Here is a 16,833-nt window from a genome sequence, read left to right on the forward strand (position 1 = left end):
GGCGCTTCGCCGAGCCGGGGAACGGGCTGTCTCGAAGAGCGCCTCGGTTTCTGGGGGCCGGCGGCCGGGCCGGGCCCCGCGGCTGCGCTTGCTCCGCGCGGGCGGGCGGGCTCGCTTAGGCGCTGTCCTGCCCTTCCTCGCGGCCGCCGGACACGAATTCGTCGCTCGCGGCTCCGCGCCTGGGATGCCGCGGGCGGCGGCGGGCGGACGAGGCGGCCGCCCCTTCCTGCGGGCTCGGCGCGGCGCGGCCGGCGGTGGCGGTGCCGGAGCTGCCCTCCGGGCCGGCCGCGCCGCGCGTTACCTGCCGGCGTACGCCGCGGCGCCGGCTCAAGTCGCAGCGACCCGGTAAGAGCGGGAAGGAGGCGGCCGCTCGGCGGCTTGTTCGCGTTAGCTACTTGCGGGCGGCGTCCCCGGCCCCGCCGACGGGGAAGCGGCGGCAGCGCTGCTCGCCGCCGGCCGCGTCAGCGGGACCCTGCGGCGGGCAGCGGCCGCCGAGCGCGCAGCGCGGTGCCGCTGCCGGAGCCACCCCGCGGCGGGCAGCCCCGGCCGCGGCGGCCGCCCACGCTTCCGCCGGGGCGGGCCGGGCCGGGCCGGCTCCGCCTGCGCCCGCCCCCGGCTCCGCGCTGCTGGCGGCCGCGGCTGGCCGCGGAGCTGCGGTTGCGCCGGTAAGAGCCGCGGCAGCCCGGAGGGAAAGGGAGCGGTGTCCGAGTCGTAGTAAGTATCACCGGAGAGCACCGGGGCAGGTGAGCCCCGACACGGGGTCCTTGCACCCTGAGCTGCATACCCCGCACTCTAACCAGGCTCCTCCTGTGCTGGCCATGTATGCCCCTGGACCGGAGCTGTTATCTCTGGCTGCCTGGCCTGTAACATAAACCTTTGCATTTATTTAATTCAAGCTTACCGTATTTTCAGTAGAGCTCAAGTATGTGTGCATCAGAGTCGCTTACTATCCTGAATATTTTCGTCCTGTGGACTTGTGTGTAAATGCTTAAAATGTTTGCAGTAGTCCAAACTTACCATAGCAGGCTGACTCTTTGCCCATAAAATGTTAAATCAACCATGACCAGACTCATTTTCCCATGTCAGCTAAGGAGACTCTGTAAATCAACACATTAGGGCTTTGCTGGGTAGGAGCTGCTTGTGTTTCATGCAGAATGGCCCTGACAGCTGTTCTCTCTGTGCCCTGATTGTCAGCCTCTGGCTGAATGCAGAATTGTCATGTGGCAGTGAGAAAACTCACAGGTAGAGTCCAAAATCACTAGGGATACAATATGCAAGAGACTGAGGGTTGGCACTGCAGAAACAAATTACAAAGGTTGCATTTTCTTTCGATGTGATAGCATTTCAAAGCCTCACAAGCTCACAGGTGTTTTGCAAAGCCCGTCCCACCTTGAATCACCTAGGTGAACCTGCACCTCCTATGAAGGCCCAGTTATTAGTATGTGGGCAGAGGTGTTTTGCAGGCATTTAAAGCTTCCTAATGCCTCAAGACAGAGGTTGCTTGGAAGCCATTGCAGAAAGCTCATCTCAGGATTATGAAGGGTTATGTGATAGCTGTACCTAGAAGGAAATGAGCACTCTGGACAAACGTAGTTAGGAATGAACAGCCTTGGACATAGGTGACCAGCCAGGAGCAGCAGAGACAAACATAGCCTGGCACTACAAAAAGCAGTTAAAAAAAAAAAAAAAGGTCCATGTTCCTCTCTTTGATCAAGAAATGAGAAAAAAATCAGACCCCCCCCCTCAATTCTGAACAGTACACTATTCTGTGAAAAGCCTCAGCCAGTTAGTTTTTATCTAAACCTCTGTCTCTGGGTGAGAGTTTAGACACTGGGGAGCTTATTTATGGGTGCTAGTTGGCTCAAAGGAAAAAGAGAGTAACAGAATAACATAACCCCTTACCACCACGCTACTGGTTCCAGTAGTTATACACATTGAATCAGATAGATTCAGATATCAAGATAGAGCTTTGTGCTGTACTTTATGAGAGTCCTCAGCACAGAGGAATCATTATCCTGTGCTCCTTGCTGGATTGCCTCCCACTCAGAGAAGTGACCTGGCTATGACCCAGACTCTGAACAGTTGTGTGTAAATTTAATTCTCAGCATTACATCATTTTAACTGGAATATCACCTCTGTGCTCACTATTGTGCTGTGTGGGTTACCTGGAGGTAGAGAAAAACAAGGGGAGGGAGAAAACATGCAAAATACTAGGAAATGAAAGTTTAGCCTCAAAATGTGCGCATAGCTGTTTTCTACCCTGTACTCTATTGAGACAAAATGAGCGAGCCACTGGAGATCCAAGGGAGAGGGGGAAAAAAAAGCACATCAAAAGCATAGAATCCCACAAGGTGTCAAAAGGAAAAGGGTTACTAATGAAAGGATGATCCAAGCTCTGCTCACAGGTTCCTTTGTAAAAAAAGTCAGAAGGCAAACAAGTGTCTATAGCAGCATTTCCTGTTGGTCAGTACTTTCAATATGTGAAAAGGGGGTGAACAATGAAAACTTTTTCTTCAAAATTCAATGTACTTGCTTGTATGGCTTGTGTGTATTTGCTCTTTGTGTGTATTTTTGCAGAATTCTCTGTCTTGAGGAATACACATTTTTGAAGGGAACAAAACCGAACGCTCCTGTGAAGGCTGCTTGTTTCCCCAAAAGTTAAAGGTTTTGAAGCAGACTAAGAACAGGAAAGAACTCAGCATGAGTCCTACCTACTTCATCTAATTGTAATTTTTATTTTTCTTTAATTGAGCAGAGTGTTACCCTTTTTGTCATACTTTTTCTCATAAGAAATATATTTTTCTTCTGTTTCTTCCTGCATATATAGTCAGTTCATATGTCCAATGGATGACAAAGTAAGCTGACCCATATGAGCTTGACCTTTTTTTTTTTTCCTGACCAGCTTCATGCAGTTACTCTCCACTCTGATGATTATACTACCTTTAGCGTCAAGAACAGAGATTAAAAGCAACAGGAGCTTGCTTGGTCAAGGTCGTGAGTCCTTTTCAAGTAAACTTTTAAAATAGTGGTCGGAAAAGAACAGAGACTGAACAGAGATAGCAACTCTTAAGGTCTAATGACTGGTTTACCAATAACAGTGGACAACTTTATTATGTGGTTCTGTATCTGTAAAATGAAGTCCTAATGTTTAGTTATCCATTACAAAGAGTTTTAATGAGGATAAAATAATAAATGCTTTAATACATTACAGTGGTGTAACAAAGACAAGAACTTGGTCTCTCAGTCACTGTAGAGATGCTGCAGCATTATGCGCTCTGTCTTGCTGCGTAATAGCGTAGTCAAATCAAGAGGATCATCTCATTCCTGTTTAGGGTGCCGTGCTCTCTTGTCAGAATTAAATAGTGTTATTTTGTATGCCAGTGCTGCTGCAAGTTTCATGTTTTGCATTACTCAGAGAACAGAAGCAAATATGCTTGAAGATTTCTCATTCCTCCACTGATTTTCAAAATCATGAAATGGTATGATACAACATATGCATGTAATGATGGCACATATATATATTGAAATAGTAGTCACACTTTTCTATAATGTTTGAAGTTGCTGTTCTTGCTGTTTGCCTTAGATTTATACAGTATGGTGGTTTTTATCTGTGACCTTGAAATCATGAATAATCTCCATGCTAGTAAGACAGAGGTACAAATGGTATTATTATATGGCTTTGGTAGACTTGTTTGAATGTTATTAATATACAAGGGTAAAATCAATTAGCAAAACACCATTTTTGAAATGTAATTTATTAACACTGTATGAGAGTATTCTTCGGTTGAATGGCTCCAAGACAGAGATAATATAATAGTGTTGTGGCTACTTCAGTTAGGTCTTGCTGCTTCTCTCCTTGAACTAAAAGCAGAATTTTCTCATTTACTTCTACATGAACAGAATTGGACTGTGGTAAGCAGGTGTTTTGGTTCAGTAATCACCCTGTGTTCTGTTCACACATTTTCATCATCAGCTCAATGGGAAGAGCAAGCAGGATGCCTTCATATGTATTACAGGTTTTTAGTATCTAAAAGTATGCTAATAAGAAACAAGAATGGTTGGACCCAAATTATACCACCTAAGGAAAACAGTAAACCTTACAACCCAAATTAAAATGCCATGTAGGTGCTTAGGTTTCCCTGTGCCTGTTGATAACCTTTCATATCAGCTAATATTAATAATAAATTATATTAATAAACCAGAGGATAAAAAATAAGAACTTGCTGCCATTTTTCCTTATTCATCATGGAAACTACATAGAGTAAGTAAGTTTTATTTTTTTTAATATATTTCTGTCTCCAATATCCGTATAAAGAACCACAGATCTTTAACAGGCTCTTTACAGTTGAGATGAAAGCTGTTCTTGGCCAGAACTGCCTACTTATTTTAATATGCCTCTTAAAGTCATTTGTGCAGCAAGTACAATGAGAAGATGCTTGGGGTCAGTCTGGAGTGTGGAAACAAGTTGACTTTGATTTTGGTGCTACATTTGTAATTTCCGTGATGTGAATGGGGTGAAAGTCCCTGTTACTTGCATTAGTGAAAGACAAGATTAGCTCAGGCTGGTTCTGGGTGAGCAGGCTCGTGTGACCAAGGAGAGCAAAGCTGGAAGGAAATACAGTTCTTTTCAGTGGTAGTATTGTAGCACCATATTTATATTTATTTTGGAGTAATTAAAGCAATACCATTTTTTACTGTGAACAGTGAATAATTATGGGATGCCAAGAACCCAACCCAAAGCAAGGTATGTTTGTGTTCATGTTATATACAGTGAAATAAATAGTATGTTACCTCTTGGAGTAGTGTTTGGCTAGAGATGGTTTGGTGTTTCTTAAACAACGTTGGCTGTTTGTCTTTGGGCAGATCAAATGTTTATCAGTAGTGCCTTTATATCTTCCCAGAAGGCCCAGGTTTGCTCTCTTTTGGAATTTTATGGTGTCTCAAGAAAAACAAAAAATGACAGCATCCACAAATTCACCCTATTACTTGCCCTCGGTATGGGCACTAGAATATTAATCTGTATCTGCTGCACTGGAGGACTTTCTCAGGCACTGCAGAGCTGGGTAAATTTCACCCTTACAGGATTGAGAACTGTAATGGGCGCCTGAAGTTAAAAAAAAAAAAAAAAAAAAAAAGTTATAAAGACACCAGGTTGATGACACCAGTCAGTGAAGTGCAGAATGTCCTTCTCTGTCTTGCCAGCATGATTAGAGAACAGTTCATTCATAGCCTCTCTGTTGATTCTGCAAGAGTACCAGTTGTGTAACTGGATTTCTGGAATAGAGGTGCCTACTCAATAGTCATGCAGATTACCGAACAGCTACTGTGTGGTAATACCGTTGATAACAGATATTATTTGACTTACAGACAAATAAGATAGTGGCTAAAGACTCTATGTTTTATTTTCTAAATGTAAAATTAGCTTAAATTTTTACCTCTGTTCATATACCATGTTGCTGATTTTGATTCTTTGCTGTTACTGCCAAAGATTTTTAGTTCACCTTTAAGTGACAGGCTCAGATATGAACTTCTCTGCTTTTATCAGTTTAGGTCAAATCATGAGCAGAATTTTTTGGATTAAAAATGCTCAGTCTTCCACCTGTTCACACTATATGAAATAAAATTGCCTGAAGAAATCTACCATAATCTAATCTATGATATTCTGATACATACTGTACACTGTCAACTTTAACTTTTTAAAATATAAAGTGACTATCTGCTATCACTGTTTAATACAAATAGTTCTGAATGATTATAAAAATATTTAATGCATAATGCATATCACTCAGATATCATTGTCAGTAATGGATGAAGAATGACATTTGGGTAATCTATAAAGTAGACAAAAACATTTTTCAGTAGTTAGTGTTTTCAGGGTATTGGTTTCTAATAATAACATTTTGGTCATAATATCTTTTTAACATAATTTAAACTACTTATGCAAATTGGTGAACTAACGAGTGCTTTTATTCCATCTGAAACACTGAAAATGTCTTGCATTATAGAAACATTTATAAAACAGTTTAACTCTTTTGCTTGCTTCAAGTTGAACAGTAAAGCAGATCACAAATTTCGTGGTTACAGAGTAAAAGAAACCTCCCCTCAGCTCTTTATGTGATTTGTGAAGTGGCAAAGAGTTCGAGGGGAACCCTAATGATAACTGGGTTTCCTCTTACAGTGGGGAGTCCTTAAATGACAGAGATTTGCAGAGAGCAAATCTGTCAAGTGAAGGAGGAAACATAGCTCAGGCCCATTGTGGGCCGCAGTTAATCCTGGGTGCTCAATCTGGTGTGACTGTTTGTGGTGAAGGTGAACTTTCAGGCCAGTGGGTTGGTAGGAGGCTTTTCTTCACCTTCTGCCATGCCTCTGAGGTATGCCAAGCCTATCAAAGGATGTACCTATTCTGTCAGTTTAAGTTGCTTTGTGGCCTCTGAGGCTTTGGAGCCCCAAGTTATCTTTCAGGTTTCTACCTAGAACAAATAATTTCCTTCCTGCTGAGAGCAAGTCTGGGGTTGTTTGAGAAGACAGTTTGCTTCAGTAGCTGCTTCATAGGGACATTGTAGTCCTGTGCTGGTGTTCATTTCCTCTACCCCCGTGATATGTTCCAATTATATTCGTAAGGCCTTGGAGATTCCTATGTTCCCTTAGTGCTATCAGATGTTCATCACAAATTTTATTTCTCATACCTGATAACATAAATCTGCCTTGCTGCAGAGCAGTCTTTAATTATTTAGGTTTCTGACTTTGAACCAACAAAGAAACAAAACTATGGTTTTTAAGGGCACACAGGTAAGAAATGAGATCTGAGTAGGTCAGAGCCCTTATGATCATCTGTTCGGAGATAGCCTAGGCTTATGCTGAGGGAAAGTTTCTCAGCACAAGAAGAGGTGGTTTGGCAGCTCAGCACGATTGGTTCTGACCACAGAACCAAGCAACTCAGAAGAGAAACCCTGAAAGCGCCTACTTAAATGGTCGGGATGCCAGTAGACTGTTTGGGTAGCTCTGCATAAGAACCTACATTGAAGTGCCCTAGAGCTGCACTGGATTTTTGGCCTGAAGGCCAAAACAGAGCCATTTGGACTTTGTAACACATCTGTTTTTGCTAGGCCAGATGAGTATAGCAGCTGAGCGTGCACAGTCCTCAAGAGAGAAAAGGAGGAGGTACCATTTTCCATCTCTCTCACATCACCAGAGTAGCAGTGGGACAGAAGTTCCAGAAAAAGACACGCAAACAGTTTGGGTAAGAGCTCTGATTTTATTGTACTTATTGAATTTGGGAGAGGAGAAGGGGCAGTTCTTAGGAAACGTATGGTGTGTGGTAGTGAACAGCCAGGGAGGAAGTGGCCATCACAAAAACTTTGCATTCAAAGGCCAGAAGTGGTTTTCAGAATCCTTTCTTTCCATGTCATCCACATTAATGAGAAAAAAAATGACCCCTTTAATCAGCATTTTTACAGGCTTTGCTCATTGTTAGTACAGTATTGACTAGAGAATATGCCTCTACTCAATGCTAGTGAGATAGCTAAGCTTGCTTGCGATCAAAAGGAAGGCATATAGTCTCAGCAGGCACTGTTGTACAAATATGTAATCACTAGTGCATGTGCACCTTGCAGCCCAAATTCACTCTAACAAACATCTGTATGTGGCTGTGCACATTCCCACTAGCACCTTCCTCACCCGTGTCAAATTCCACAGCACCATTTTCAGAGTGGTTCCATGCAGGCTGGGAAGATAATTCCTATCCCTCTTGCATATATCCAGACATTCCAACCACAGGTGGCAAGAACTGAGTTGATTAAGCTTATGTGGCATCAGTTACACAGAATACTTCCCCTTCTCTGGCACCCACCTCATGCTTTTCCCTCAGCCTTGTGTACCAGTTGTATTACTTGCTCGTTAGGGCATAAGACTATTTCAGTTTTGATCCTGCCACCCTATCTTGGAAAACATATGCCCAAGCATACATTCCTGCAGCTCCCCCCTCCAGGAACATGGATGGTCCTTTCACTGGGGTGGGAATGTCACTGGTTGCTTCTTCCTAGTATTTAACTTCTGGACATAATATAGTCTAATTCCTGGCTTTTTAGATATGGTAGTGTTGGAATTCCTTGATTGCTGTTATTCACTGGGGAAAAGAGTGCTCTTCTGTCCCAATAAAAAGCTTCTTGATAAAGGGAACTGTGATGTCCACCATTTCTACAGTAACCAATGTAAGACAGCAAGACCATAAGCTATTGTCTCCTCTCATTCATGCAATTATAAAAGTCTTGTGGGAGCACTGTATTGGGTTCTGAATCTCACCAGTGTCTTCTCCACATTTAGAGATTCCTTGCTGTGTGAAAGCCTTCATGACCTTAGAACATCTAGGTGATACACACTATGGAGGGGTAGAAAACTGATGTTACAGACTTCCTCTGTGCCAAACTGATTTTCTCCTTGGAAAGAACTGGGGCTGCCAGACACCACAGGGTAATGATCATCCTCTAAGTGTCCTGTAATGAGTTTCTGAAACATTAGGAGCTGTCACAAATTAATGAAGTGATACATTGGGTGCGGCTTCCTTTTACAGAGCATACTGTAACTGTTTAAACTTCACTTTTTGTTACAAAAGTCCCCAGCATTATCTTAACAAGGCACAGAATCTTCAGTAACCGATCCAAATGTAGCATGGTAGTCTAACTCACTGCATAATCTTGTGAACCGTTAGGTCAATCAGATACACTGGTATGACCTTTAGTTAAAAAAAAATCCTGAAACAGACTGGTGTTTTGAGGGGTTTTTGGCAAGTTAATGCTATTGAAATACGATATATTGTCAGTTTGGAAACTGAAGACCTTACACTGTCATAGGGTAACTTACGCTATCTTGATTTTGATCTGGAGACACAGCCTGGGAGAGTTTGAAGCCATTCTCTCTCTATGCCTCTTCAGTCATTGCCTTTTTTTTTTTCCCAGAAATGCCAACTCTAGTATCTGTTCCTGTGCCAATTCTGTGATATGGACATCTTTCCACTGTGACTGAAATGGTATGTCCCTAATTGGCCTATGTAAGTTATTCAACACCATCATGTGATGGTAATTTTTAATCTCAACTGTTCTGGATTCCAGTAAGAAACCTAAGTATGAAAAGCTTTATATTATATTGTCAATGGTTCCTCTTCCTCTTCATCTTAACTTGACAGCAGTAATTATAAATCTGCAGCTCAGAACTATCCTCTTGTGATTTTGGAGATAGTCCACAGTTTGACAGCCAAATATCAGAGTATTTTCAGATACCTGTATATATTTGGAGTCAAAGTTGCAATTCTGAAATTAAGACAAGAATTTCCTTAAGTTTGACATTGGTCTGGCTCTAATCATCTCTTCAATATAAACAGGAAGTCTTTTCTTTGTTAGCCTATTTCTTTTGTGTTTCTAGCAAAAAGAAGACTTACCTAATTTTTTTTTTTTTTTGTTATATGGACAGATGATGTTGAGAGCTTGGAGACTAAAACATAACATTCAGCTCATGGAACACCAGTCAGTGAATGAAGCTCCGTTTCTTTCCTCCTTTCACTTTTCCACTTGGATATGTCAGGTATTCCCACAGCTTGGCCTGCACCACACAATCTTCTGTCAGGGTAAAACCAGGCATAAAACCCTTTCCAACATGTGTTTTCAGTAGTATATATGTACTAATAGGGAGGTCTATCTTATTATGCAGTATTGTTGGCAATATAAGATGCAGATAGTGTCTCCTTGGATTAATCACGTGAATCTAGTTCCTTCTGCAAAAAAACACTTTTGACTGGTCTGATACTTCAATTCTACAGAGAATTACCAGGACAGAAGATAGAGAACAGGAGAGATCAGCTCAGCTACAAGCACCTTTGGCCTCTGAAGCCACTTCCTTTGGTTTTTGGTCTTTATATTGAAGCATTTCTGCAAATCTCTCTTTTTTTTTTTTTTTTTTTTTTTTTTTAGTCTTTGACTGTGTGACAGACAGTCTCAGATGTTGTGACAGAGACCTGCAACAAGAAAGTACCTCACTGGAGTCTAAAATGTCAAATCTATTATTTAGAAGAGAAATGCGATATTGATAGTCCTCAAGTTAGGCTTTATTCTAGCATTAATGTCTTTTTCCAGCTTTGATGGTTGCATTTTTCTGAGCAAGCAAGCATTGATGCACAAGGATGTACAGTTGCATCAGTACTGCAGTTTACTTTCCCCGGTAATGCAGGCAGCTGACCTGAAATTCACATACGTGTAGTGGATTGGAGGGAAGCACAGCACTTCAGGTTTGTTGCGAGCCAGTCATCCAGGGCTTAAAAAAAATCATGTGTATGAGTGTGCAACATAAAATTATAGGAAAAGCAGTAGCAGCAGTTTCCATGTAAAGATTACTGAATACTCTCCTATATAAAAAAAAACCTTAAGATCTTTCGTTAAGTGTTCTGTGCTTCCATGGCTACCAGCAGGTCTTTGAAAGTTTGCAGAAGGGTACTTCTGTCATCCTTTTTGTTGGCTTTATGAAAAATCCAGTTAGATTGCATGAATTCTAAGCTATTGAAAAACTCCACTACTTGTCTTTGATTTGTGTTGTATATTTAGTTTTGTCAACCTGTCAAAATTCTGCAATATTCTACATAACTTGTGGATGCCCCATGTCAGCATCTTTCTTCTGCATGCTGTATACCACTCAGACTCTTGGTAGGAGACACAGAGAATAGTATTCATTCTTCAGCTTGGAATATCCTTTTGCCTGTAAGTACTGGCCACTGGGAACAAAAATATGCTGCTGCTTCTCCTGACTAGGAATAATGACTTTTACTATATAGTGCCACTGAGTGTACATAAAACAGGACAAACTAGGACAGAATATTGCCCTGCAGTTGTGGTATCAGCCTAGGTCTTGGAAGATGTAGGTTCAGTTCCCTAGTTATCCACAGATAACATGTATGATTTTAGGCAGATCATTTAGTCTTTCTGTACATCAGTTCGTATGCTATGAGATGGGAAGAAGAGGATTTCCCTACTTACCTGGCATGGGGTGAGAATAAATGCATTCAAAAATGCTAGATGCTCTTGATAATCTAGAACGTCAAAAAACTTGTAGCATATGTGATATTTTTCCTGGCCAAGTTGAATTTTTTTAGCTCTGTTCATTCTAAGTGAAACAGAGTTGTGTATATTAAAAAAAAAAAAAGTGCCATAACATACATTGTGAAGAGGTAGAATTAAATTGCACAATTGATGGTTGCCATGTCTTAGTCATTAAGCACATCACTTATTAAATGTAATTTTAGCCTAGTAACCGTAACATGCTATATTAAATAACTTAAGGGATTTTAATTGTATTTGGACCATACCATGGTTGACAAAGCCATCATTAACTTAAATGGAACCCTGATTAGATTACTTGATAAAAAGATTCAGGAAGAGGCTTTTTTCCCCATCTTCTAAGCTTTTAGGTTGTTCTGTTTTTTGAAAGTTCTTAGCTTATAGTATATTGCATTATAAAGTGTATGCAAAAAGAAGTTACTTTAGAAGAATGCTAACAAGGTTACAAAGTGAAACATTCCAAAAAAGTCAGAAAAATGCTGAATTTGAAGGTGCCTTTGCAAAAGAACAGTGAACAAATTTATGTCACAGTCACCATCACCATGTAGCCTTTCTGTGCTCATACCGCGCTTCTGCCATAATCAGAAAATGATAATTAAACATATCCTGGAGATATGTTCTCCCCATATATATAATTCTACTTTGCCCCTGGACAGGGTAGGAATCTAAGAGTCATGCTGTCAATTAGGGTGGAATGTGAAGAGTGTGGCAAAAACTACTCTGGGCAACTCTCTGGAACCCTTCTGTCATAAATCCTTGTCTAAATTGGGCAGAAAGGCAGATGTCACATGGTCTGTGTGTACTGCATTATCTGTTGGTACTACATAGAAGGAGCAACAGTTCCTTGTCCCACAGTCCTGTAATTCTTACCAAATACGTATTCCTTTACTTAAATGGAATTAAAGGAAGCATTAATTAAAGATGCAAGAGATTTTCTTAAGAAATATTTCAGATAGGACAATCTCCTACTCCATTGTAGAAAAGGGGTTCAAGAAGGCAAAAACTCTAAATGAAAGTAAAAACATTAAAGCCCTGCTTTCTTTTGTAGGAGTTTCTACAAGAATGGAAAAATGTAAGTCAAGACCATTGACTAAGAGTGTCAAATTCAAAACAAATCCAGCAGTTATATGCGTGCATGCTAGCATGGAGTATTGCAACTCAACCACTTTTCATTGGCTGCTTTTCCAGACAAAAAGTATCCTGCAGAGTTTCAAACATGCAAGTATGGGCATACACTTCAGAAAAAAAATCACTCTACAGTCGTTTAATTCAGCAGCAGAAAAAAAGAGAAGAATTTGCATGTTCTTATCTTCAAGTTTTATAGCACTGTATGACACTGTCATACCAGTATAGTTCAATAAATGGTGTGTTGGTGTATTGAGTGTACATGCATAACTTGCTTTTCACACCTTTTAAAATTGTTTATCATTGACTGTTAAATGTCTTTTTAAGTGGGAATATGAGAAATAGGAACAGAGAAACTTACCTTCCAGCAGTTCAAATTGAATATGGCAAATAAGGTCATTAATGCTGTATTTCTTTCTGTCCTTGTCAATGTGATTAAACTACATACTTTGTTGTATTTTTTTCTGCTTTCTGTCTCATTTGGTTTTTTTTTTTTCTGTTTGTTTCACAGCAGAGAATGTTGATGATGCTGTCTCTGGAGAGACATCTCAAGTTATTAGTTTGGACATCAAACACCATCTTGAACTGTTTGGGGTTAAGAACAGGTGTAAGTGAAGCTACTTATAAATAACACATGTTCCACTTCCTCTGGTAATACTGACAAAAATGTCTGTACTACAGTCAACCTCTTTCAGCTAAATGATTCCGTCTGTATTGAACATTATATTGCTGCAGAGACTTATCAACAAATGTTTTGAGACAGTGTTTTCATTGTGAGCATTGACAGAGTTAGATGGGTAAACTTTGAGCAAATTTTCTGATGGTCAAATTGGCAGAATTCTCTGAGTTATCTGTAATTTTTCTGTTGAAATGTTTTGCTTCAGAAAATTCAGTTTGTTCAAAGCAGAATTTTGTCAGGAGAAATGTTAGTTTACTGAGAGAACAATAGGTAATTGTTTGACTTCTTATTTTGAAATGTAGGGTGATTGTATGCTTGCACGTGCAGACATGCAGAGCGTGCTATAAGATGGAAAACATCATTTTGATTAACTGAAAAATTTCTATAACTTTCAGTTAACAAAACATTAAAGATTGCTACTTTTTTCATTTATAAACATTAAATATCCTTTTAGGATAGGAAAATGCTGCCCATAAGTTTACATGAAAGGATATAATTTAAATTTGGCATTTGGTGCTATGCCAAGTTTACTGGTATTTATTATCAGTTGGTCAGTAAGATTTCATAATGCAATTGTACATGCATTTAAGTAAATGCCTGCTAAGACGACTTAAAGCTTTGTTGCCACATGAAGAACACAGAAGAGGAGATGGCTTTGACAGGTTATCTATTATGTTTCCAATATATTGCTTCACAGTTGTTTTGGGGCCGATTTATGGATGTTATCTTATTTTGAGCCTTCCAGTGCTCTTTATTCAAGGAATGCATCTACTCAGTTTGTAAAATATATAAACGTGTATGTGTGTGTGAGAGAGTATATATATACACACTACACTAATTATGTATTATGCTTATTAGTGTATTTTACTTCAGCTGTATACACGAAAACAAACTATTACATTTTTTAAAAAGTCCATGTTGCTTTTGTCTGAATATAACCCACATATGAAGCAGTACAGAAGATATGCAGTACTGAAGTTTAGGTGACACTTAGCTGGAAATCTGTGGAAATTATCTTTGAATGTTCCTGCAGCTCTGATAATATAACTGAACTAATGACTTTTATATTTTGTATATACCTAAATGAGAAAAAGGACATTTCAAAGGTCAGCTAAGCCCCACTTTCTTGTAAATTATTTAGACTGGTGTAAGGAATGCTCACAAAACTATTCAGCTTCTAAGCAACCACCAATAAAAATACATTCTGTAAGTACAAACTTAGTTCTTTGAAGCTTTACTCATGTAGACAGTTCTATCAAAACTAAAGAAAACATATAGATGATTCAGGTTGTGCAGGGCCAGGACTCAAAAAGGCACTGTTTTGGGATGCTCAGCATAATAAATACATGTTGCAAGGTGAAAAACCCTCTAAAACTAGAGGCAGCTTCATAATGATCTAGAATCTTTGCTATAAAATGACACTGATGATGCTCAAAAGGTAGGAAAAAAAAGCTCTCCTATATTTGTATAAAACTGTAGTGTATTTCAGCTACATAATAACGTGAGCCACAAGCTAATCAGCATGTTGAAATGTGAGATGATGTTATAACTTAGTTACAATTTAGGATTATATGTTACAAAACACCTCAAAACACCTCCTTCAGTGCTCCTGATACAGTTGCAGCTGCGAGCTTTCATTCCTTTTGAAAACTATGTGCAGGTGATAGGAACTTAAACAACAACAACAACAACAACAAAAAAAAGACTGAAGAAAATCAAGTTCGAAAAATTTGCCAATCATCACGTAGGAAATTGGCAGCAGAATTAGGACTTTTGGGATGTAACTTTTCAGATCTATTTTTTTTTATCCATGACAGATAATAATCTAGGCCATGTCTATACAAGAAAATGTTGAACTACTTTTAAAAGAATGATTATAAGCCAGATGCACTTGAAAGTTTGCCAGCTCCTTAAATTGTTTTTGTAATTTACAAAATTCAGCTAAACTGATTGAAGAGATGATAAAGTCAATTTAAGTCACCTAGTTTAGGGAGCTGCATCTGCAACTTTTCCCTCTAGACAAGACCTTGCCTAGTAAGTAGGAGGATCAATGGCAGATGAATGCAATTGGCAATGTAAGAAGCTGGTAAAAACAGATTTGTTATTATTTGTGTGCATTATTTTGTAAACTATGCAGGCAGGAATTTTGTTTTCATAAATCTCTAAAGTGACAGCTAACACTTACTAAAATTAATACTAATAATATAGACAATGATGTACTAAATTGTTTTCAATATAGTTATTCCAATTTTACAGGGGTGTAGTGTTGAACTGAGTTTACTCCATTAAGACAAATGCAGCTACGTACAGCAATAGGCCACTTTGTACCCTGAGTTACATGTGTTCACTTTGATCTGAACTGCATGGTTCTAACTAAAGAAGAGATAAAAGAAGGTACAGAAAGAATAGATGTTGCTTTGTTTAAATTTGTAATTCACATAGTATATATATTTTTTTGCTATATTCTGTAATAAATAAATAAAGGCACTGTTTGTTTGAAGCATGCTGAGTGATGACCTGACCTGGCAAGTAGGCCTTGCTGGAAAACTCTTAGAGAAACAGAACTTTTATTCATCAGTGTAGGATCTGTTTTTTTGCTGTGGAAGAAGGGTTTGATTCTTTTCTGTCTTGTACTATTAGATCTGTTTGAAGCAATGAAGTGATTATTTTATTGATTGTGCTTTGATTTTTCTACACGTTGGTCCAGTTTTATTTTTAACACAATACATGTAAATAACTGGGGGAGAAGCAGTACATAATGACTTTCTTTCTGGGCTATTTGCCCCGTTTCCTTCCCAGCAGTCAGAAAAGGAGGAATAGCTGTAGAAAAGGTGTAATGCCACAGCTGTACCAAGGATTTGTTCTGCTCATCTTAAGAGGTAGAGCAGCAAGTACTGTATTAGTTTTTCTGCTATGTTGGTGAATAAACTGTAGAAAGTGGTTTACAGTGTAGACTACAAGTCCTCCTGAAACTTGTTTTCCTTCACAGTGTGTCTCCGCTTTTTCCAAGAGTGAGTTATGGTATGTTAGCTATAAGGAGGAAAGAAGAGCCAGATTTTTGAAGGTGCTTAGGCAGCTAAAGAGGTAGGCAGATGGCTAAAAGGATTTAGGATCCACATTTGAGAAACCTACATATCTTTAAAAATATCAGATAAAATTCTTACAGAAAACCTTCAGTGTCCTTACTCTACCGAAGGATTGGTAACCGACCACCCTTCCATTATTCTAATAAGCACATTCTCATGCTCTACAAGGACTAGTTCACTAGGTATTTCTGATAAATCCAAATGTATTTGCTTTGCACATGAGTGACCCTATAGGGTCACTGTAGGCAAAAAATACCATTATGGGGATGCGGGCCTCTCCTGTACCATAATACGGTGTTACTTCTGCACGTGCTGCTCTACTGCTGACACAGAGCTGTTCAAAGGCAAGCTACGCTTTGTGCCCCGTGTTAATGGACTGGCCTGCCGGGAGCTCCGGGCCCTGGAAGCTGGGCGGGCAGAAGGTGGGTGCGGGCGACTCCGAACCCTCTGGGTCCTTTCCTCGTTGGGAGCGAGAGCCGACCTGAAACCGCTCCGCCGCCGCCGCCAGCGGTGCCCGTGTCTCCTCGGCAGGGCCAGCGCCGCCGCAGGGCCGGGCGCGCGCCCGCGGCGCTCGCCTGCCTGGCGCCGGCGGGAGCCGCGCCTCGAGGGAAGCCGGCACGAGGGGCGCCCGGCGCGGCGGCGGCCCGGCCCGGCCCGCGGAGGCGGCAGCGGGCGGCTAAGCGGCGCCCAGGGCCGGGGGCGGCCCGCGCCGAGCACGCGGTGCAGCCGCGCTGCCGCCGGCGCCCCGGAGCGGGCGGGCGGGCGCCGCCGCCGCGCTTCCGCCCGCGTCAGCTGACTGCCGCGAGGAAGCGCCGGCGCTGGGAGCCCCGAGCGGGCGCCGCCG

General features: G+C 41.0%; 1 long non-coding RNA gene across 4 annotated transcripts; it reads left to right on the forward strand.

Moving 5' to 3' along the window:
• Positions 1–636: 636 nt before the first annotated feature.
• Positions 637–15,578, forward strand: LOC134142943 (uncharacterized). Of its 4 annotated transcripts, none has more exons than XR_009958981.1 (6): positions 637–714; positions 7,107–7,240; positions 8,955–9,025; positions 9,466–9,576; positions 12,148–12,321; positions 12,736–15,578. It is a non-coding gene; the product is annotated as an uncharacterized LOC134142943 (long non-coding RNA). The 4 variants fall into 4 exon arrangements; XR_009958982.1 differs by lacking the exon at positions 637–714 and adding an exon at positions 2,699–2,726 and having other exon boundaries at positions 7,112–7,240; XR_009958983.1 differs by lacking the exon at positions 637–714 and adding an exon at positions 2,699–2,726 and having other exon boundaries at positions 7,112–7,240; positions 12,148–12,171.
• The last annotated feature ends 1,255 nt before the right edge of the window (positions 15,579–16,833 follow it).

The sequence above is a fragment of the Rhea pennata genome, chromosome 7, assembly GCF_028389875.1.
Source record: "Rhea pennata isolate bPtePen1 chromosome 7, bPtePen1.pri, whole genome shotgun sequence".
NCBI lineage: Eukaryota > Metazoa > Chordata > Aves > Rheiformes > Rheidae > Rhea > Rhea pennata.